The sequence below is a fragment of the Scyliorhinus canicula genome, chromosome 13 (assembly GCF_902713615.1).
Source record: "Scyliorhinus canicula chromosome 13, sScyCan1.1, whole genome shotgun sequence".
NCBI lineage: Eukaryota > Metazoa > Chordata > Chondrichthyes > Carcharhiniformes > Scyliorhinidae > Scyliorhinus > Scyliorhinus canicula.
The window spans coordinates 99,299,709-99,322,851 of record NC_052158.1 but is presented as its reverse complement, the minus strand read 5'-3'; positions in this window follow the sequence as shown (position 1 = coordinate 99,322,851).

The window sequence follows — 23,143 nt, the reverse complement described above, 5'->3', positions numbered from 1 at the left end:
AATGGAGCAGCTTTGGACACCTGACGCAAGTCATGTCCGTTTTTAAAAATCTTATCCTGCCTCTGATATAGAAACCATGGAAAAGTTACAGTGCAGAAAGGAGTCATTCAGCCCATCGTGACCGCGCAGATCAAGAAAGAGGAAAAAAGAACAGATCGCTCATTTTAATCCCACTTTCCAGGATCTGGTCTGTAGCTTTGCAGGCTGCAGCATGTCAGGTGTAGATCCAGCTACCTTTTAAGTGAGTTGAAAGTTTCAGCCTCAACCACCAATTTGGGCAGTGAATTCCAGATGGCCACCGCTACCCTGGGTGAAAAAGATTTTCTGCATGTCCCAGCTAACCCTTCTACCAAACACCTTCAATCTATGCCCCCTGGTAATTGACCCCTCAGCTAGGGGAAACAGGTCTTTCTTATCTACCCTATCTAGGGCCCTCGCCATTTTGTGCACCTCAATTCAGCCAGCCGTCAACCTCCTCTGTTCTAAGTAAAACAACTTTAACCTATCCAATCTTTCCACATAGTTGTAAATTTCAAGTCCTGGCAACTTCTGTACATGCTTTTGTATTCAATACTTCAACCAATAAATGACAGCATTCCAGATGCTTTCTGTGCCACCTTATCCACCTGTCCTGCCACCTTCGGTGATTTGCACTCCAGAGTATCTCACTTCCTTTTCCCATCTCAACATCCTCCCATTTACTAAGTGTTCCACTGCTTTATTTTCCCTCCACAAATATATTACTTCACACGTTTTACAGATTAAGGGGCCTCACGGTAGCATGGTGGTTAGCATCAATGCTTCACAGCTCCAGGGTCCCAGGTTCGATTCCCGGCTGGGTCACTGTCTGTGTGGAGTCTGCACGTCCTCCCCGTGTGTGCGTGGGTTTCCTCCGGGTGCTCCGGTTTCCTCCCACAGTCCAAAGATGTGCGGGTTAGGTGGATTGGCCATGCTAAATTGCCCGTAGTGTAACGTTAATGGGGGGATTGTTGGGTTACGGGTATACGGGTTACGTGGGTTTAAGTAGGGTGATCATTGCTCAGCACAACATCGAGGGCCGAAGGGCCTGTACTGTTCTATGTTCTATGTAAACTCCATTTGCCACTTTTCCACCCACTCAAACAAACCACTGATATCATTCTGGAGTCTGCAGCTATCCTTTTCACTATCAACTACATGGTCAATTTTTGTGTCAGTTGAAAACTTCTCCATCATGCCTCCCACATGTAAGTCCAAACCATTAATACATACGACAAACAGCAAGTGTCCCAACACTGGAAACTGCTTTCCATTTGCAAGAACATCATCGATAGTTACCTTTTGTTTTCTGTTACTGAACCTAGTTTGGATCTAACATACCACATTCCCTGAATCCCATATGATCAAATCTTTCTGATGTCTGCCATGTGGGACCTTGTCAAATGCCTTACTAAAATCCATGTAGATAACTTCCACTGTACTACCCTCATCAATCATCCTTGTTACTTCCTCAAAAAGTGTCATTGAGTCAGGAAGACGGGGCAGCACGGTGGCTCAGTAGGTTAGCCCTGCTGCCTCATGGCGCCGAGGTCCCAGTTTCGATCCCGGCCATGGGTCACTGTCCGTGTGGAGTTTGCACATTCTCCCCGTGTTTGCGTGGGTTTCACTCCTACAACCCAAAGATGCGCAGGTTAGGTGGATTGGCCATGCTAAATTGCCCCTTAATTAGAAATAATTAATTGGGTATTCTAAATTTTAAAAAAAAGTCAGGAAGACACAGTCTTCCCCGAACAAAACAAGGCTGACTTAACCTGATCAACCTGTGTCTTTCGAAGTAACAGTTTATTCTGTTACTCAGAATTGATTCCAACAATTTGTCCACCACCAAAATCAAGATGACCGGCCTATACTTATCTAGCCTATCCCTTGCAACCATTTTACACATTCGCACACATCCAAGCCTCTGGTACTCAGCATTTCCTTTTTTAAAAACTTTTACAATTGCTGCACCCTCACCATTTTCTAATGAGATTGGAAATGATCCTCAGAACATCCATGATTTCCTCCCTGGCTTCCTTTCACATCCAGCCATGATGATTTTAAGGATGTAATTTCCTCTAGTATTTCCTCTTTCATTATGCTTATCTTTTCTCATATTTCACACTCCTCCTCCTTAACTAGAACATCTGCATCATCCACTCTTTAGTGAAGTTAGAGAGAAAATACTCATTGAGAAACCTGCTCATATCATCAGCATAAATGCATAGGTTACCATGTATATCTCTGATAGACTTACCTTTTCCTTGGTTAGTCTCTTTTTCTTAATGTACTGGTAAAATATCTTCAGGTTTTCTTTGATTTTAGCTGACAATATTTTTTGTGTCCTCGCTGTACTTTCCAGACTTCCTTTTTTACTTCACTCCTGTACTTTATACACTTTTCTAGGCTTTCTACAGTGTTAAGCTTTGACTTCAGAAGTTTACTTTTCCTGCTTTATCTCAGCCTCTGGGCGTGACCTCACCAAATTGGAACAGAGTCCCATAGCGAGTGCATTCTGCCGGGTGTTTCCCAGCACTAGCAGGGCCGAGATGTGCCACACTATCTATCAGCACTCTGTAGCAATTCAGAGCCTGTTTCCTGCACTGAGGAGCGCCACTCGCCGGAACTCCTCAGTGAGGAAGAGATCGGGAAGCCATTTTTAAGTAGTGTTCCAATCCCTTGAGCCCTTGACGCAATCCCTGAACCTCTCCCAAAGCCACAACTCACCTATAAGGGTCATCAGCGCCCCCACCCTCTTCCCTTCCCCCCCGTACCCCACCTGACATGCGTAGGTCACCAGTGGGCCCACTTGCTGCCATGGGTAAAACGCCCTCCTGGTAGTGCCCCTGGTAGTTTCAGTCTGGCAGCCAGGTGGCACTGCCAGGGTGCCAGGCTGACAGTGTCAAGGTGGCACCAACAGTGCCAGAGTGCCACCCTGCCCAGAGGGCAACCATCTGGGGGTCTCCCATCCCCTGGGAGACCCCCGTGAGTGCCATTCCACCTGGTCCTGGTTTGCAGGGATCAGTACTGAATGGCACTCACCTGAGGTCTCCAAGCCAAAGGCGTTAGATCCCAAAGCCTTGGGTAGATCAGAGGAGCTCATATTAGGCTGAAACTAGCTGTCTCACTCTAATATGCAGATTTGCAAAACACTGATCCCACCCACAATGAGCCGAAATCAGACCGTGATGTCTCACGAGATCATGTTAGATCTCGCAAGGTGTGGTGAGCCGGGTAGATACCAGAAGAGGAGTCTCCTGGCATCTACTGGCCGTGCTGTGTTGCCCCTCAGTCTCAAAGTGGCCCGTAGATTGCGCCCTGTATGTTTCTGGATAACCAAGGGTCTTTAGCATGTCTACTCTGTGCCTGTAAAATCTTGCTTTTGAATGCTTTCCACTGTTTTCCCTTCCAGTAGCTATATCCAGCCCAGTTTTGCCAGTTTACCTCTCAGCTTCATAAACTTGTTTTCCCCAAATTGGAACCATTACTCCTGTTCTATCTTGGCCATTTTCCGTGATAATGTTAAACCTAACTGTATTATGATCGCTATCTCCAAAATTCCATACCATCCCCTGCCCCCTGCCGTCCCCCGCTACTTCATCCACTTGCCAAGCTTCATTTCCATACTGAATCTAGGATTGAGCCCCTCTCATTGAGCTTGCTACGTGCTGGCTAAAAAAGTTCTCGAATCTAGTTCAGGAATTCTGTGCCCTCCATGCCTTTCACACTGTTCACATCCCAATTGATATTAGGATAGTTCAAGTCTCCGACTATTGCTGCCGTATTGTTTCTGCATTCAGAAATATGCCTAAATATTTGGTCTTATATCTCTTTTTTGATCAAGGATTTGACTGTCCTGACCGTATGTTTGATCGTCCCATGTGAACAAGGATATCAGGGCCATGATGCGTAGTGGGTCATTGTTAACATGCCGGTTTTCCATTGTATTGAGAACCGTTGTCAAATACCACGGGCGGGATTCTCCCGTACCCGGCGGGGCGGGGGGTCCCGGTGGGATGGAGTGGCGTGAACCAGTCCGGCGTCGGCCCACCCCAAAGATGCGGAATCCTCAGCACCTTCAGGGACTAGGCCGGCGCCGGAGTAGTTTGCGCCCCGTCGACCGGCGTGGAAGGCCTTTGGCACCACACCAGCCGGTGCCGAAGGGACTCCGCCGGCCGGCGTGGGTCCGCGCATGTGCAGGAGCGTCAGCGGCTGCTGACGTCATCCCCGAGTATACGCGGTGGGGGGGGGGGTTCACTTACACTTCGGCCATCGCGGAGGCTGACACAGCCGGTGCGTAGGAAAAGAGTGCCCCCTCGGCACAGGCCCGTCCGTGGATTGGTGGGCCCCAATCGCGGGCCAGGCCACCGTGGGGGCACCCCCTAGGGCCAGATCGCCCCGCGCTCCCCCCAGGACCCTGGAGCCCACTCACACCGCCAGGTCCCGCCGGTAAGGGACCTAGTCTAATTTATGCCGGCGGGACTGGCAAAGAACCAGCAGGACTTCGGCCCATCGCAGGTCGGAGAATCGCCGGGGGGGGGGGGGGGGGGGGGGGAGCGCTGCGAGCGGCCGCAGACTGGCGCGGCACGATTCCCGCCCCAGCCAAATCTCCGGTGCCGGAGAATTCGACGGCCGGTGGGACGGGATTCACGCCGCCCCCTCCTGCAATTCTCCGACCCGGCGCGGGGTCGGAGAATCCCGCCCCATATCTACTGCAGTACCAAAAAGACTAAAGGTGGCAGTGGCACAGCGGTAATGTCAGTGGATTGGCAATCCAGAGGATCAGGATAATGCTCTGGGGTCACAGGTTCACGTGGCAGCTGGTGAAATTTAATTGTCGATTGTTGAAAAATCCCATCTGGTTCTGTTGTCCTTCCCAGGGGCGGATTTACAGTGAAACAGACTGTGGCACAGGGCCCCAGCCAATAGGAGGCCCCACTGCCGGTCCCGGTAAGAGTCAGCTCAGCTGGAGTGCACATCGACATGGTCAGACAGTTTGCAGGGAATCCAATCAGATGCTGATTATTCCCTGCATTTACTGCTGAGGTTGATCTTATCAGCAGCAAAGAAAGAACAAAATCAGACTCTGACTGTGTGAGAACCAAAGAGTAATGCTTGGCAGGAGATGTGCGTGAAACCATAAGCCAAGAGAGAGGCACGGCGGCAGCCAGCCACGATAAGGGAGTCTGAGGTTTGCGTCGGCAGCAGAGCAGACTCTCCCAGGCCAGCAACAGGCACACGAGTAGAGAGAAACAGAGGAAACAGAGCGGACGTTGTCATGTTATGTAGACTGGCCAGTGAATGATGTCCTGGAGAACATGTAGTTTAAAATAATTTATTATATAATAAACTGCGTGATAAGATAACTAGGATAAATTAACTAACAAACAACTAACACTAAACAACTCTCACAGAACTACTGCAAATACGCCTTTCTCCCAGCACGGCCAACTCCCAGATCACATGGTGAGATGATGGGTTTACAATGCCACCTAGTGGTCGGAGGTTGTGCATAACATTATGTACTTACATTATGCATATCATCACAGATGTTTCTGGTCGATAGCCCTTCACCAGATTTTTTGGTTTGGTGGTTTGCTTCGCTCTTTCTGGAGACTTATTCCAGGCTCTTTTGGTATTTGGAATGAATTTGCTCAGATCTGTTTGTGTGTAACATTGGAGAGACACAATGCAGTTGGTGTTTCACCTGCTGAAGTGGACTGCCTGCTTAACAAATTGTGTGATATGAAAGTGAAATTCATGTTGAGCTGCTTTTAAATCAGTACAAGCCCACTCCCTGGCTTTGTCACTGTAGTGTTAGAAACAGCAGGCAGGTCAGCACAGGTGTAACACTGAATATTTTAACACAGCACTTGAAGACAAACTGTGATCCATTTATTTGAATCAGTGCCAGTTGCTTTACAAGAGAATATTGTGAGTGGTCCCAAACAGCACATGCATAATCTAGTTTAAGATGTACAAATGCCTTGTATGAAGAAATCCTGTCTGTTCAGATGCTGTTTCTCTTATTCAGGCCTCTTGAATACCCTCAATTTCAACCCATGCATGAGTGCTCGCCATGCCTTCAGCTTCCTGGGACCCAGCTCTTGAATTCACTCTCAACCTCTCTCTGACCCTCTGCCTCACTGTTCTCCTTTAAAATATTCCCAAAATCATTATTCATTAACCAATATTTTGTCCATCTGATGTCATACTTCCACACATGTCTCAGTAACATGTTTTGTTTTATAATGATTAATTGAGGCTCCTTGGGATGAGTCCCTATGTTAAAGGTGATATCTAAATCTAAGTTATTGTTGTGTTATCATAATTGGATAAATTTCTCCAGCCGGCTCCTATGATTGTGGCTGTTTCTTTACCAATCTAGTTTATGTGGTGTTCCCATGACATGTCACTTGATGAGAGGGCACCAAGTGAACGTCTCTGCTTAACACATGGGTGGTTGGCACTTATCAATTTGTGCATCATTTTCTACAACTTGTTCGGTGTGGCATTTTGAGAGGCTGAAACTTATATTTCATCCACGGGACCCTTCAGTCAGTGTAATTAATTGCTTCTACAGCTGAGTGGCATTCAACATCCCTCTTTGTGAAAGCCTGTACAAAAGATCAAGATCAAAAATTAACATACGAAAATACGAATTGGGAGCAGAAGGTTGTCTTTGGCTCTGCCATGGGTTCTGTGGGGTGAGGATGGGGGAGGGCGGGGTGAAGTTGGGGGAGGGAGGAGTGAAGTTGGGGGAGGGAGGGGTGAAGTTGGGGCAAGGGTGGGCAAAAATGAAGGTGAGCACAGAGTCCCACGAACTGTAAATCCACCTCTGGTCCTCACCCAAGTATATCCTGTCCATAAAAGCAGAATGAATCCAACCCGGCCAGTTACGGCCCCATTAGGTTGCTCTCAATTATCAGCAAAGTGATGGAAAATGTAGTTGGCAGTGCTACCAAGAAGCACTTACTCATCAATAACTTGCTCATTGATGCTCAGTTTGGGTTCCGCCACTCGGCTCTTGACCTCATTTCAACCTTGGTTCAAAAATGGACAAAAGAGCTGAATGCCAGACATTAGGTGAGAGTGACTGCCTTGACATCAAAACCACATTTGACCGAGTATAGCATCAAGTCACCATGGCAAAACTAGAGTCAATGTGCATCGGGGGAAACTCTCTACTGGTTTGGATCATACCCAGCACAAGGGAAGATGGTTGTGGTTATTGGAGTTCAATCATCTCAGTGCCAGGATATCGCTGCAGTGTCCCTTCAGATAGTATTCTCGGCCCCAACCATTTTCAGCTATTTCATCAACAGCCTTCCCTCCATTAGGTCAGAAATAAGGATGTTGGCTGATGATTGTGCAATGCTGAGCAACATTCGCGACACCTCAGATGCTGATATAGTTCCTGTCCATATACAGCAAAACCTGGATGATATTCAGGATTGAGCTGATAAATGGCAAATAACAGTCACACAACAAAATGCCGTGCAATGACCATCTCTGACAAGAGAGAATCTAACGTCTGGGCCCATAACCCAGAGGTCAACGGATCATAACCAGTCTCTGCCATTCATCTTTTTTGGGACGGCATGGTGGCACGATGGTTTGCACTGCTACCTCAGAGTGCCAGGGACTCGAAAGTTGATCTATATTGAGATGTTAATCTACATTTGGAGTTTGCATTTTCTCCCCGTGTCTGCATGGGTTTCCTTCCACAGACCAAAGATGTGTAGGTTAGGTGGATTGGCCATGCCAAAATGCCTTAATGTCCAAAGGTTGGGTGGGAATAAAGGGCTAGAGCAGGGATTGGGCCGAGGTAGGGTGCTCTTTCGTAGGGTCGTCGCATACTCAATAGGCCGAATGGCTTCCTTCGTCACTGTAGGGATTCTATGATTCAATTACCATCATAGAATCCCCACTATCAACATTCTGGAAGTTACTATTGAGCGGATCTAAACTGGTCTAGCCATATTAGTACCGTGGTTAAAAGAACAGGCCAGTGGCTGGGAATTCTGCAATGAGTAACTCACCCTCATGATTCCTCAAAGCCTCTTCACCATCTATGAGGCACAAGTCAGAAGTGTTGTGGAATACTCTCCACTTGCCTAGTTGAGTGCAGCTCCAACAACACTCAAGAAGCTCAACAATATCCAGGACCAAATAGCCTGCTTGATTGGCATCTCATCCACTATAATACACATTCACTTGCTCCATCACTGTTGCGCAGTAGCAGTAATGTGCACCATCTACAAGATACGCTGCAGCAATTCACCAAGACTTCTACGGCAGCACCTTCCAAACCTGCAACATCAACCACCTGGAAGAACAAGGGCAACATAAATATAAGAATACCATCACCTGCAAGTTCTCTTGCAAGTCACACATCATCCTGACCTGGATCTATATTGTTATTCCTTCCCTGTCATTGGGTCAAAATCCTGAAATTCCCTCCCTAACAGCACTGTCTATGTTTCTGCAGCACATTTTTTAATCCATTCTAGCGATATGGATTTTGTTGGCTCAGCCATAATTTATTGTCCATCACTAATTTCCCTTGAGAAGATGGTGGTGAGCTGTCTTCTTGCACCGCTGCAGTCCATGTGGTGCGGGTACACCCACAGTGATGCTTGTTCAAGAAGGCAGCATATTACCACCTTTTCAAGGGAAAATAACAAATGTCAATTAAAGCAGGCACAGCCATTCCCACATCGCGTGAATGAATTTTTAAAAAAATGTACTCATTAGCCATGTTTCTGAAATTCTCATTCAATTGTAGTTCTTTATTGCACAACAGACTCCAGTTCAAGCAACATATTATTTATGTTTCTGGCATTAATGTAGATTAACATCTCAATATAGATCAACTTTCGAGTGCTCACCATGTCTGCTTACACCAAGCTACCAGTTAATATGCCTCTCTGGGTCATGGTGATTAAGCCCACCTTTAATTATCTTTTCCTGACAAGATGTCTTACATGGGTCCTATTCCCTTTCTGACCAACCCCCACCCCAACCTCCACCTATTCTGTTCAAATAATTATCAATGATTGCCTCAATGCTCACAAAAATCCTACATGGTTGAGGTGTAACCTGCTCTACTTGTATCATTTTTTACTAAAGCTTTTCCCGTTCATGGACTTTGCCTTATTTTTCTCCTCTACATATTTTCTACAGATTAAAATTTTCCTCAACTTTTATGCCTGATTTTATTTTCTGGATTTTATATATGCTGATCTATTAGGAGACATGCATATGTCTGCAATTCCTCTAAGTGCTTCCTCCTATTTACCCATTTGATCATAATCTAGCTGTGTTATGCTTGCATTTTCCTAATGATTTCAAGGAGAGAGATTAATGGTGCTCATGTATTGTTCCCAGCTAGATGGTGCTATGACACCAATCTTTCCTGCAATGTAAACCTGAGTGGCTGGCGAAGGTCACATGACATGTTATTCTGCATCCCTCCCTGATTTAGTTAATGCATTTGCTCCACCGTATCGACTGCTCAAAAACTGAATAGCTTAGGAGTGATCTGTGGTGCATCTGAAAGCATTTGAAGGAATGAAGAAAGTACTGACAATCTTACTGTTTTGATCTATTATGATCGCAAGAAGCAATTGGTCATAGCACATAATGACACACCAGTTTGGGTGTGGTTTTATCTCACATAATGGAAAATGGTGTGGAAACGTCTGTAGAGTATGCTTCACGTGCTTTAACAAAGTTAGAATAAAATGACTCATAAGTTGAGAAAGAGATATCAGTTATCATACGTGGTATCACAAAGGTTCCACGGTAGGACATTTAGTTTGTTAACGGACAATCAAGCCCTTGTGATCATATTAGATTGAAAGAAAGGAGTTGTACCCTTATGATAGCATAGCTTCAGAGAAGGGTATTGATTTTAATGGCCAGTCTGTAAGATATTGAATATTATAAGTCAGCAGATGACGCAAATGTGAACATTCTTTCAAGAACTTCCAGCAAGACTCATTCATTTCTAGTCACTGAGTTACTGTGAATTAAAGGGTGTGATGCTCAGTAAAGTGTTAAATTAGATCCTGAATGACTGGACTAAAATGTGTGAGAATGAGAAACTGCAGATGCATTTCACAATTAGAAATCAACTGCATGGAGATCAAAATTGTCTCCTATGGGGTTTAGAGGCATTTCTCCACCAAAGTTTAGAGAGAGATTGTTAGAGGAATTTCCTCAAGAGCATACATGGATCGTCCAGATGAAAGCAGCAGCAAGAAGCTATTCTTGAAATCAAAAGGTAGATAGAGATATTGAAGAGTTGTTGGATTGGATTGGATTTGTTTATTGTCACTTGCACCGAGGTACAGTGAAAAGTATTTTTCTGCGAGAAGCTCAACAAATCATTAAGTACATGGGAAGAAAAGGGAAGAAAAAAAATACATAATAGGGCAACAAAAGTTATACAATGTAACTACATAAGCACCGGCATCGGATGAAGCATACAGGGTGTAGTGTTAATGAGGTCAATCCATAAGAGGGCCATTTAGGAGTCTGGTAATAGCAGGGAAGAAGCTGTTTTTGAGTCTGTTCATGCGTGTTCTCAGACTTCTGTATCTCCTGCCCGATGAAAGAAGTTAGTAGAGTGAGTAAGCCAGATGGGAGGGGTCTTTGATTATGCTGCCCACTTTCCCCAGGCAGCGGGAGGTGTAGATGGAATCAATGGATGGGAGGCAGGTTCGTGTGATGGACTGGGCGGTGTTCACGACTCTCTGAAGTTTCTTGCGGTCCTGGACCGAGCAGTTGCCATACCAGGCTGTGATGCAGCCAGATAGGATGCTTTCTATGGTAAGGGTTAATGTGGACATGCCGAATTTCCTTAGTTTCCTGAGGAAGTATAGGCGCTGTTTTGCTTTCTTGGTGGTAGCGACGACATGGGTGGACCAGGACAGATTTTTCGAGACGTGCACCCCGAGGAATGTGAAACTGCTAACTATCTCCACCTCGGCCCCATTGATGCAGGGGTGTGTACAGTAATTTGCTTCTGAAGTCAATGACCAGCTCTTTAGTTGTGCTGGCATTGAGGGAGAGATTGTTGTCGCTGCACCACTCCACTAGGTTCTGTATCTCCCTCCTGTATTCTGACTCGTCGTTATTCAAGATCCGGCCCACTATTGTCATATCGTCAGCAAACTTGTAGATGGAGTTGGAATCAAATTTTGCCATGCAGTCATGTGTATACAGGGAGTAGAGTAGGGGGCTAAGTACGCAGCCTTGCAGGGCCCCGGTATTGAGGACTATTGTGGAGGAGCTGTTGTTCATTTTTACTGATTGTGGTCTGTTGGTCAGAAAATCGAGGATTCAGTTGCAGAGTGGGGAGCCAAGTCCTAGGTTTTGGAGCTTTGGTATGAGCTTGGCTGGGATTATGGTGTTGAAGGCGGAGCTGTAGTCAATAAATAGGAGTCTGATGTAGGGGTCCTTGTTGTTGAGATGTTCTAGGGATAAATGTAGGGCCAGGAAAATGGCGCCTGCTGTGGATTGGTTGCGCCGATATGCAAATTGCAGTGGATCAAGGCATTCTGGGAGTATGGAGGTGATGCGCTTCATGATCAACCTCTCGAAGCACTTCATTACGACTGAAGTCAGGGCCACCGGACGGCAGTTGAAAAGTTGTGAAATGTGTCTCAGATTGAGAAATCATCCAAACAAGGTTCCTTTCATTCCATGGTCAAACACACGGAAACCATGGGAACGCGCACATTTCCTTTGATGTGGAAGGGAAAGAGTACCTAGCTTTGGTCCATGGCTATAACATGTCGATAAATGTTGAGTCTATGCCCAATGCCACAAATTCCAAAACTATTGTGGTTTTGAGATGTTGCAATTTATAGATTGGCATTCAGTGCTTGAAGTATTTACGAGTAAGAATGGAGTCAAACAGGACTGTTATATCCTGCATGGGTCTTGCAGGGTAGGAATGACCCACTATCCACTGCAGAATATCAGCTCTCCCAATAAGGGGGTGAGGGTCCCTTAACAAGGTTAATGTGTCTTTGTAGAAATAGAGTCGGACAGTCAGGCATCCAATGCGAGAAGACCCAGGAGGAAATGACTGGAGCTGTACATAATATTTTAATGTGTTAAAGAAAGTTTTCTTTTCTCTACCATTTGCCATGGGCTCTTCATTGCCCCTTACAAAATCCACCATATTCATCAGCATTGAATAACACTCCAGAAAGAGGTGAAGTGAAACTTTGTGAAAAAGTATTTCCAGAAATATTTCGGAGGTAACAATATGGGCAGTAACATCCATATTTTTCTTCAACACAGGCTGGACAATTTTCTATTCTCACAAAGAATAACCACCACCGTCTTACACAGGCGAGTGTAGGGTTGAGTTTAAATATGGGGCGAAATTCTCCGACCCCACGCAGGGTCGGAGAATAGGCGGGAAGCGGCGTTATTTCCGCTCCCGCAGGTTTTTCAATTCTCCCGCCGGTCATAAACCGGCGTTGTGCAAATCCCGCCAGCAGCCTGTGAAAACAGCTGGCGCCGGCGGGATTTCATTTTTTTTAAACTTACCTCAAATCTCCGGCCCGGATGGGCCGAAGTCCCGCCGCTGGGAGGCCTTCTCCCGCCGCCGAGGTTTAAACCACCTCTGAAACGGCGGACTCAGCGGCGCGAGCGGGCCCCCGGGGTCCTGGGGGGGCGGGGGGGGGATCGGACCCGGGGGGGTGCCCCCACGGAGGCCTGGCCCGCGATCGGGGCCCCCCGCTCACTCCGCGGGGCAGTGCCGTGGGGGCACTCTTTCTCCTTCCGCGCCGCCACGGCCTCCGCCATGGCGGACGCGGAGGAGAACCCCGCATCGCGCATGCGCCGGCAGTGACGTCAGCGGCCAGCTGCCGCTGACGTCACTGCCGGCGCATGCGCCGACCGCCGAAAGCCTTTCGGCCAGCCCCGCTTCCGACTGCGCCGGGTGTTTGCGCCAGTCTTCTGGTGCAAACTGCTCCGGCGCGGGGCTGGCCCCCAAAGGTGGGGAGAATTCCCCACCTTTGGGGAGGCGCGACCCCTGAGTGGTTGGCGCCACTCCCCTACGCCGGCACCCTCCGTCACGCCGGGTAGGGGAGAATCCCGCCCATGATCTGAGAATGAGGTTTAGCTTGCTTAAGCAAATGCAAAGTATAAGAAAAGCAAGATGAAGCAAAGGTATGTCATGATATATGAGGCATGAGCTTGGAGAGTTTACTGCTGGTCAGAATTCCATGGTGAAAGACAACTGATGTGATAATGAGAAGTGTTTGATTGGAGTTGTGGAGTCTAGGTGCATTCATATATTTAGTGAAGATTGGAGAAAGACTGTCAGTGTCATGCAGATCATTTTCTTGAAAGAGGAAATTTGATGAATGAATAATAATCCTCTTGAACACCAAAATCCTCTGACAGTCCTCGATGACGGGCTGGTTTAGCACAGTGGGCTAAACAGCTGTCTTGTAATGCAGAACAAGGCAGCAGCGCGGGTTCAATTTCCGTACCAGCCTCCCCGAAAAGGCGTCGGAATGCGGCGACTAGGGCCTTTTCACAGTAACTTCATTGAAGCCAACTCGTGACAATAAGCGATTATTATTATGAAAATTAAAAATCATAGCATCTGCAGTGCAGAAGGAGGCCATTTGGCCCATTGAGTCTGCACTGGCCCTTGGAAAGAGCACCCTACTTAAACCCATGCCTTCATCCTATCCCCGTAACCCAGAAACTCCACCTAATCTTTTAGACATTAAGGGCCAATTGAGCATGGCCAATCCACCTAACCTGCACATCTTTGGACTGTGGGAGGAAATTGGAGCACCCGGAGGAAAGCCACTCAGACACAGAGAGAAAGTGCAAACACCACACAGTCACCCGAGGATGGAATTGAACCTGGGAACCTGGGGCTGTGAGGCATCAATGCTAACCACACTGCCAGTGAAAGAAAATGCAAGTCTCAAATCAACTTGAAGTCACGAAGAAACTGAAAATTTGCCAGTACTGCAGATTCCCCAAGTAGAGCAAAATGAGAAAGGGTCTTTGATTATGCCGAATCAATCAATGTCACAGTCCCAACTATTAAGTGGAGCATGTCGTCAAAGTTCAGGGTTGACACAGTCAGAGGTGTTAAGAGAACAGAGCCAAGCTAATGGAAATGGAAGGAGATACCTGGGTAGAAAGAGAAAGAAGTGAGAAAGGTTAATTGAAAGTATGCAGGGAGGCAGAAGAAATACATTGTTTGTTTTATTACTTCTTGTCAAATGATGCAGTTTTTGTGAAAGAAATACTGGTGATAAGGATTTTTTTTTCACATGTAGATCACTCTTGTAGTATCAGTCATATAAAATTTTTCGCTGTGATTACTGGAAAAACAGTCAGCAATCTTGTTATATTTCAAGTATTACTGATATTGGTGAAGTCCTATTGTATTCTGGACATGTACCTGTGTTAACCCGCAGTCTCCTGGGGTAGAGATGATCCACTGTCCCGTGGAGCTTGCAGAATACAAGCTCCCCGGATAAGAGAGGGGCGGAATTCTTAACAAGTTCATGTGTCTCTGTATAAATAGAATTGGCCAGTCAGGCACCGATTAGAGTGGACCCAGTAGGGAACTACTGGAACTGCACATGATAGTTAACGTATTAAATAAAAAATCTCTGTTTTTATCTACAACTCGGTATGGACTCCTTTGGTTTCCCTTTACAAAAGTAACATTTTACATTTTAACTTATAACCTTTTTTAATCGGGGAGGGAGTGCAGTATATTGTGGCGCCTCGTCTATTGGGAGGTATAAATAAATTTGATCAATAATGGCTTCCTGCAGTTGAGCATCTGTTAGTCTTACTCAGTGCAATTCACAAAGCACAAAACAACATTATTTATACCTCCCCAACAGAGAGGGCAGTTGTACAATATTCCAAAGACTTCTAATTGTGTCGTGCCTGCTAATTTTCCTCTTCCTTCTGCCACTATCAATTGAAATTTGGAGTCTATCCTCACAGATTACCATTCATCTGCCATACTATTCATATTTAAAACCATAGTCGGCCACTACATCTTCTTTTCCTTGATAATTTATTTGATGTCCAATCCCCCATCCCATGATAATTTTTCAGGCCTCTTTCATTAGACCATTTCCTTGCTTTATCTGGACCAACACACACTTCCTCACTACTGTTGATGGCATGTCTTAGACCATAAGACCATCCTATCCAACCTGGTTTCAAGCCTCAGATCACATCAGTCGACCGCAAGCATTTAAAAAATCTCAACCATGGACCTGGATCATCCGGCCCCATCATGATGGGACCCATAGTGGGACTCAGGAGCCCAGCCAATAGTCATTATGGCAGATCAGACAAGCCCAGCAGTGGGTGGGACCAAAAAACCCATCACTGTTCTTTCCCCACCGGCTAGCTAGACAAACGGCAGATCGCATTTAACCCCTGAGAGTTCCTCCAAATCTGCCCAAATTAACCCCATGGGCTGTTAGGTGACCTTTCCCCAAACCAGACCGACACAGCCTGAACATCTCAGAGCAAAAGCTTAATTCTCTGGCACTACACGAAAACAGCTGTTTTAGGTCTGTAACTGAGTTAATTCTATAGTTTCGCCATGACTTTGGGCAGGTTTTACTATTTAATGTCAAATATATTCACAGGGTCTTCCTTCGCCCTGAAGGAAGGTAATTCTGAGAAGGGCCTGAATTTTTTGCCCTTTGAGAAAACACACTCCGGGTGCACAGAAGCCCAGTGACAATGGAGGAAGACCCTTCCAACAAACACCCTGAAGGCTGTCAGCTGCCTCAGGGAGCTGCAGTATTGTTCCAATGATATTTACACCAAAGAAATGTTGTAAACTCTCACGGTCATGCAGAATCAAGCAACTGGCAGCATAACACCTCAACCCTCAAACGTTTTCATAATCAAAGAAGTTCATAATCATCAATCATAATCATAATCCCCACAATGCTGAATGAGGCCATTTGGCCCATCGAGCCTGCATCAACCCTCCGAAAGAGCACTTCATCCAGGACCACTCCCCTGCCCCGTTCCCACAACCCCACCAAACCTGCACATCTTGGGACACTAAGGGGCAATTTAGCATGGCCAATCCACCTAACCTCCACATCTTTGGATTGTGGAAGGAAACCGGAGGACCCGGAGGAAACCCACGCACACATGGGGAGAAAGTGCAAACTCCACACAGGCAGTAGACAAGGCCAGAATTGGACCCAAGTCCCTGGTACTGTGAGGCAGCAGATCTAACCACAGTGCCACCTAAAGTTAGGACCAATTGCATGCTTAATGGACTTAATTAATTACCCTTTCAATTGGCTGTGGGCATGCTTCCAACACTCATGCAGGCCTGCCAACCAAAGTGCCACACAAGGGGACGCTGGGAAGCACATCTGTCGTGTTCCTGCATGATTTCATGTGGGTTGGGCACAAGCTCTGCAAAATTTTGCTCCGTGTTTGCAATCTACATAACTTTTTATCCATCTTCACCTGCACTCTGTTTTCATTCCTTACTCACAATATGTGCTCCTGCTTATTCTCTTCCTGTCTTCGTCCTATTCATTTAAACCCCAAGTGCCCACACCACCTCCATCCATTTTATTTCTCATTACCTAAATACTATATTCAAAAATTCCATTTGCTGAGAAAGAAGGTGCAAAAATATTAGGTAGGTTTGGGTGAAGAAAGGTCAACTCAGAAAACTATGAGCCTCAGTTAGAGACGGAGGTAAAAATGAAAAAATACAAAACATAAATCGTCACAAAGTTACTCATTTATGGCTTTTACAAAATATGTACTCAGTTGCTGAAATTGACCTGCAAACATTGCTGTAAGTGGCATGATTTCAGGCCATAAAAGTGAATTGATTTTATTTGCTAATCTTATTTAAATGACTTTGGTATTAATATGCTCATCTTGTAACACATTACTATCAAAAAGGCATAACCTCTGACTCGCAATGAAGAATGCAAGGGGAAATTCATTGCTAAAATAATGGTGCAAAGCATTCACTTGTTTTATTCTTTCATAGTATGTGGGCATCGCTGGCTAGGCCAGCATTTGTTGTCCACCCTAATTGTCCTTGAGAAAATTGTGTTCAGCTGTCTTCTTGAACCACTGCAGTCCATGTGTTGTGCAGGATTTTAACCCAGCAACAGTGAAAGAAAGGTATATAATTCCAAGTCAGGATGCTGTGTGACTTGAAGGGGAACATGCAGGTGATTGTGTTCCCATTCTTCTTCTACCCTTGTCCTTTTAGGAGGTAGTGGCCATGGGTTTGGAAAGTGCTACACACTGCTGCCACTGCATATCAATGTTTTGATATGTGAATGTTTAAAGTGGTGGATGGCATGCCAATAAAGTGGGTTGCTTTGCCCTAGGTAGTGTTGAACTCCATGAGGGTTGTTGGAGTTGCACTCATCCAAGCAAGTGAAGAATATTCCATCACATTCGCGACTTGTGCCTTGTAGAGACTTTGGGGAGACAGGAGATCTTTTACTCGCTGCAGAATGCCCAGCCTCCAATCTGGTCTTGTAGCCACATTATTTATATGGCTGGTCCAGGTAAGTGTCTGATCAATGTTGACACCCCCCGCCCCCCACCTCCCCCAAATGTTGATAGTGAAGGATTGCATGTCAAGGGGAGATCGTTATATTTTCTTTTGTTGGAGACGGTGTCATGCATTTGCCTAACAACATCAGTAAAACAAATTTAGCATAATATAATGGGGTGCAACCTATCCAACAACAGGTAGCGATCTGCCTAGAGACAGTAGTAACCAGTATTCGAAAGTACAGATGAAATGGGTCTCTCCCAGTAGGAACATGATTAGAAGGCATTTTAGATAAGAATCAGGGCCGGGATTCTCCCCTACCCGGCGGGGCTGGGGGTCCCGGCATGTTGGAGTGGCGTGAACCACTCCGGCATCAGGCCGCCCCAAAGGTGTGGAGACCAAGCCCTCACATCGAGGGGCTTGGCCCGGGCTGGAGTGGTTCCCACTCCGCCGGCTGGAGTGAACGGCCTTTGGCGCCATGCCAGCTGGGGCCGAAAGGACTTTGCCGGCTGGCGTAAGTTCGCACATGCGCCGGAGCATCAGCAGCTGCTAACATCATACCGGCACATGCGCAGGGGAGATGGTCTCTTCCGTCTCTGCCATGGTGAAGACCATGGCGAAGGCGGAAGAAAAAGAGTGCCCCCATAGCACAGGCCCGCCCGCCGATCGGTGGGCCCCGATCGCAGGCCAGGCCATCGTGGGGGCTCTCCCCCCCCCCCCCCCCCCCCGGGTCAGATCGCTCTACGCCTCCCCAGGACCCCGGCGCCAATCCCACTGGTAAGAGAGGTGGTTTAATCCATGCTGGCGGGAACGGCTAGTCAGCGGCGGGTCTTCGGCCCATCGCGGGCCGGGGAATAGCCGCGGGCTCGCCGCCGACCGGTGTGGGGGACCCGCCGACTGGCGCGGCGCGATTCCCAACCCCGCCGAATCTCGGGGGGGGGGGCGGAGAATTCGGGACACGCCGGGGCGGAATTGACGCTGGCCCCGGGCGATTCTCTGAACTGGCGGGGGGTCGGAGAATCCTGCCCCAGAGTAGAGGCAGAGCTTACCTGGTGGATTTGCAAGATCAATGAGGTATACATTTAATATCGTCTATAGTCAAGGAATGTGATCGGGCAGATAACCAAATACACAAAAGGCAAAATCAAAGTGTAACAAATGTATAATTGACAGGACTCTCAGGAGCAGGGCAGGCCAGTTAAGAACTAGAATGCTCAAAAACAGACAAGCCAGCTTCCAGCTAGCAAACTGAAGGCCAGGTTTTTCACTTAACACCCTCAAAGTCTTTGAACCAAGGCAGTGCAGAAAACTTTTCTGAGGGCTATTTTAAAAACTCCACTGGACCAGGACAAGACGTTTCACAGATTTGATCATCATCCCTGCTTTGTGTGGTAACTATAAGCTGGTTTTAACTTATAGATTTCTTTACTTTGGACATTGTTTGGTGAAATTGGGGTGTCTGGGTTTGTAGATACATTTTGGAGTAAGATTTGTGCATATTTGTCTTTTCTTTACTTTAACAAATAGTCTTTAATAATTGTCACACATCAATTGGGCTATTTATTCTCATGGGAATTCACTTGTCTCCTCAGACTAAAACAAATGCACCCACAAACCGGTGTTCCAAGTATGGATATCCTCGCGGATAACTTCGGCAAGCTCTGTGATAGGTAGTCAATGTCTTACAATTGTGTGGCGTAAATATTACTTGCCACCTATCAATCCAAACGTGAATGTTGTCCATGTCTTGCTGCAAATAGACATGGATTGCTTTAGTATCTGATGAATCATGAATGGTTCTGAATCATGAATGGGAACAAGCACAGGGATCTCTGTGCAGAGGGTGGGTTTTTTGCAGCATGATGTAATCCTAGTGCTGAAAATGAAGACATTGTTTATAGTGTCCTATATGTAGTTTGAATTTGTAATACACCCATCGTTGTTAGTTAGCGAATTGGTCATCACCAATTATTGCATTTACTGTGTTGGCGATAAGGAAAAACGACAGCGGGTCAGATTGCAACAAAGAAAGAATTTTGACGTAAAGTTCAGTTCCAAGAGTCACAGAACCAGACCAATCAGATCTAGCCTGCAAAAGGCAGTCATGCCTTTCTTCAGAAAATTAGAAGATTTCTCCGCAACTACAGAAGACTGGGTCCGATATGTGGAGTGTTTAGAATATTTTTTCTGCGCTAATGAATTTAGAGAGGAAGGAAAAGGAGAAAGTTATATTGCTGACTGCAAAGGGGACCCAGACTTATAACTTGATCTGAAGTTTAACATCCCTGGATGCTCCTGATATGAAGACATTTTCGGAGCTTGTTGAACAAACACATGTACAAATTTAATTCCACAAGGAGTAGCCCATGAGAGACCATTGCAGTCTTTGTAGCAAGGCTAAGACAAATTGTCGAGCATTGCGATTTTGGGTCAATGCTGAATGACATGATAAGGGATCGATTGGTATGTGGTTTGAACAATGCAGTTACATAGAACATACAGTGCAGAAGGAGGCCATTCAGCCCATCGAGTCTGCCATCGACCCACTTACGCCCTCACTTCTACTCTATCCCCATAACCCAATAACACCTCCTAACCTTTTTGGACACTAAGGGCAATTTATCATGGCCAATCGACCTAACCTGCACGCCTTTGGACTGTGGGAGGAAACCGGGGCACCCGGAGGAAACCCACGCAGACACGGGGAGAACATGCAGAATCCGCACAGGCAGTGACCCAGCAGGGAATTGAACCAGAGACCCTGGTGCTGTGAAGCAAGAGTTCTAGCCACGTGTGCTACCATGAGGTTATAAAGAGAACATTTTAAAATGGTGCTGGAAATGGCATCAGTAATAGGGTGCACAGAAAAGGTTGCCCAGGAGCTCCACGGTACACTGAGTGACGAGGTCTACCAGTAAGGGCGGGAAGCTGCAAACATCAGAGTTGCACCAGGGGTAAGGCATGGTTTAAGTATATTGGATAATGCAGAAGCTGTAAGAGCCACACGTATAGAAGATTTAAACAATATCCTAAGAATACTACAGAAAGCTATTGGTGCGCGGGAAGTAACTCCCCAAAATGTGTAGGTTTAGAGAAGCAGAGTGCTTAGTGTGTGGAAGAAAAGGACATTTGAGGCACAAGTGTAAAACAAAGCAGGGCCTGTCCCGTACCAGCAGGGCAAATAATCCAGCCCCAGCCCATTGTATGGTGGATTTCTAACGGGTGAAAGGAATGTTTTGTTGCAAAATAATGTGAAAGTGGGCAAGGTACCCCCCCCCCCCCCCATCACAATGGTGTTCTTAGTGAAAGGCCGGCCATTGAAGCTTGAAATAGACAAGGGGGCATCAGCTACTGTCACGAGTGGACAGACCTATCGGGTCTCCAAGAAGGGGTTCAACCACTGAAGTTGAGCAATACTGTTGCTAGACTGGCGACATATACCGAAGAGGCCATAAAGCTTGTAAGGATAACTATAAATCCAGTGAGTTGTGGACAGCAGACTGTACAACCACCATTGATGGTGGTGTTGGATCAACGACCGTGTTTAATGGGGCATGACTGGCTCCAAAAGATCAAGTTGAACTGTCTGGAACTTTTTAAGTTGAAAGAGGGGGTCTGCATGAAGTCATCAAAAAATACCAGAATGTGTTCTGGGAGGAATTGGAAACGTTCAAAGGATTGCAAACAAAAATCCATGTGGATCTGAAAGTCACCATAAGATTTTTAGAGCAAGATCTGTGCTTTATGCATCAATAGGGAAGATAGAGATAGAACTAAAATGGCTGGAAGAATCGAGCATCATTAGGCCCGTACAATTTAGAGCATGCATTGTGCTGGTAGCCCAACCAGACAAGACCACCTGTATCTGTGGTGACTACAAGCTGAGGGTAAATCAGGCTGTAAAATGAGATAGGCACCCCATCTGAGAATCTATATGCCAAGGTGGTTGGGGGATTGATATATACCAAATTGGATACGAGCCACGCCAACCAAGTTAGAACTAGATGGTACATCAAGAGACTGTCACCATTAATACACATAAAGGGGTCATACCAATATACACGTCTACTATTTGGGGCTTCATCAGCTTGTACCAGCTTCCAGCAAATTATGGAGAATTTACTGCAGGGTTTGCTTAGGGTTGTCATTTGCTTGGACGATATTTTAATAATGGGATCTATTGAAGAGGAGCATATGGCTAATTTGGCCGAATTTTTGAAGCGATTTCAAAAGGCAGGAGTAGACTTAAAAAGAGAAAAGTGCACGTTTCAACCAAATTATCATAGAATTTACAGTGCAGAAGGAGGCCACTCGGCCCATCGAGTCTGCACCGGCTCTTGGAAAGAGCACCCTACCCGAGGTCAACACCTCCACCCTATCCCCATAACCCAGTAACCCCACCCAACACTGACAGCAATTTTGGACACTAAGGGCAATTTATCATGGCCAATCCACCTAACCTGTGCACCTAATCTTTGGACTGTGGGAGGAAACCGGAGCACTCGGAGGAAACCCACGCACACACGGGGAGAACGTGCAGACTCCGCGCAGACAGTGACCCAAGCCGGGAATCAAACCTGGGACCCTGGAGCTGTGAAGCAATTATGCTATCCACAATGCTACCGTGCTGCCCTGGTGGTTAATCGCGGTAATTACAGGTTATACCCCATCCCAAAGTGGGAGCAATTAAGGAGGTACTGGTCCCTAGGAAAATCTCAGAACTCAGATATTTCCTGGGGATGATCAACTATTATCGGCGGTTCCACCCAAATCTATCCACAGTGCTAACACCATTGCATGTGCTAACACCATTGCATGTGCCAACACCATTGCATGTGCCAACACCATTGCATGTGCTATGACCATTGCATGTGCCAACACCATTGCATGTGCCAACACCATTGCATGTGCTAACACCATTGCATGTGCCAACACCATTGCATGTGCCAACACCATTTAATGTGCTGTTAAAGAAACGATAGACACAAGGGCAGCACGGTGGCCTAGTGGTTAGCACAACCGCCTCACGGCGCTGAGGTCCCAGGTTTGATCCCGGCTCTGGGTTACTGTCCATGTGGAGTTTGTACATTCTCCCCGTGTCTGCGTGGGTTTCGCCCCCACAACCCAAAAATGTGCAGAGTAGGTGGATTGGCCACACTAAAATTGCCCCTTAATTGGAAAAAATAATTGGCTAATCTAAATTTATAAAAAAAAAGAAACGTAGACATGAGGTTGGAAAGCATCACACAAAGAGGCTTTAAACCAGGGGTGGGCAAACTACGGCCCGCGGGCCGCATGCGGCCCGCCAAAGGTATTTCTGCGGCCCACCAAGTCATTAAAAAAAAAAAAAAAAAATTTTTTTTTTTTAATTTTTTATTTTTAATTTTTTTTTAAGGTTAATGGGGGGGGGAGCTGTTGGGTTACTTACTGGTATAGGGTGGATACGTTGACTTGAGTAGGGTGATCATTGCTCGGCACAACGTCGAGGGCCGAAGGGCCTGTTCTGTGCTGTACTGTTCTATGTTCTATATGAGGCGCCCA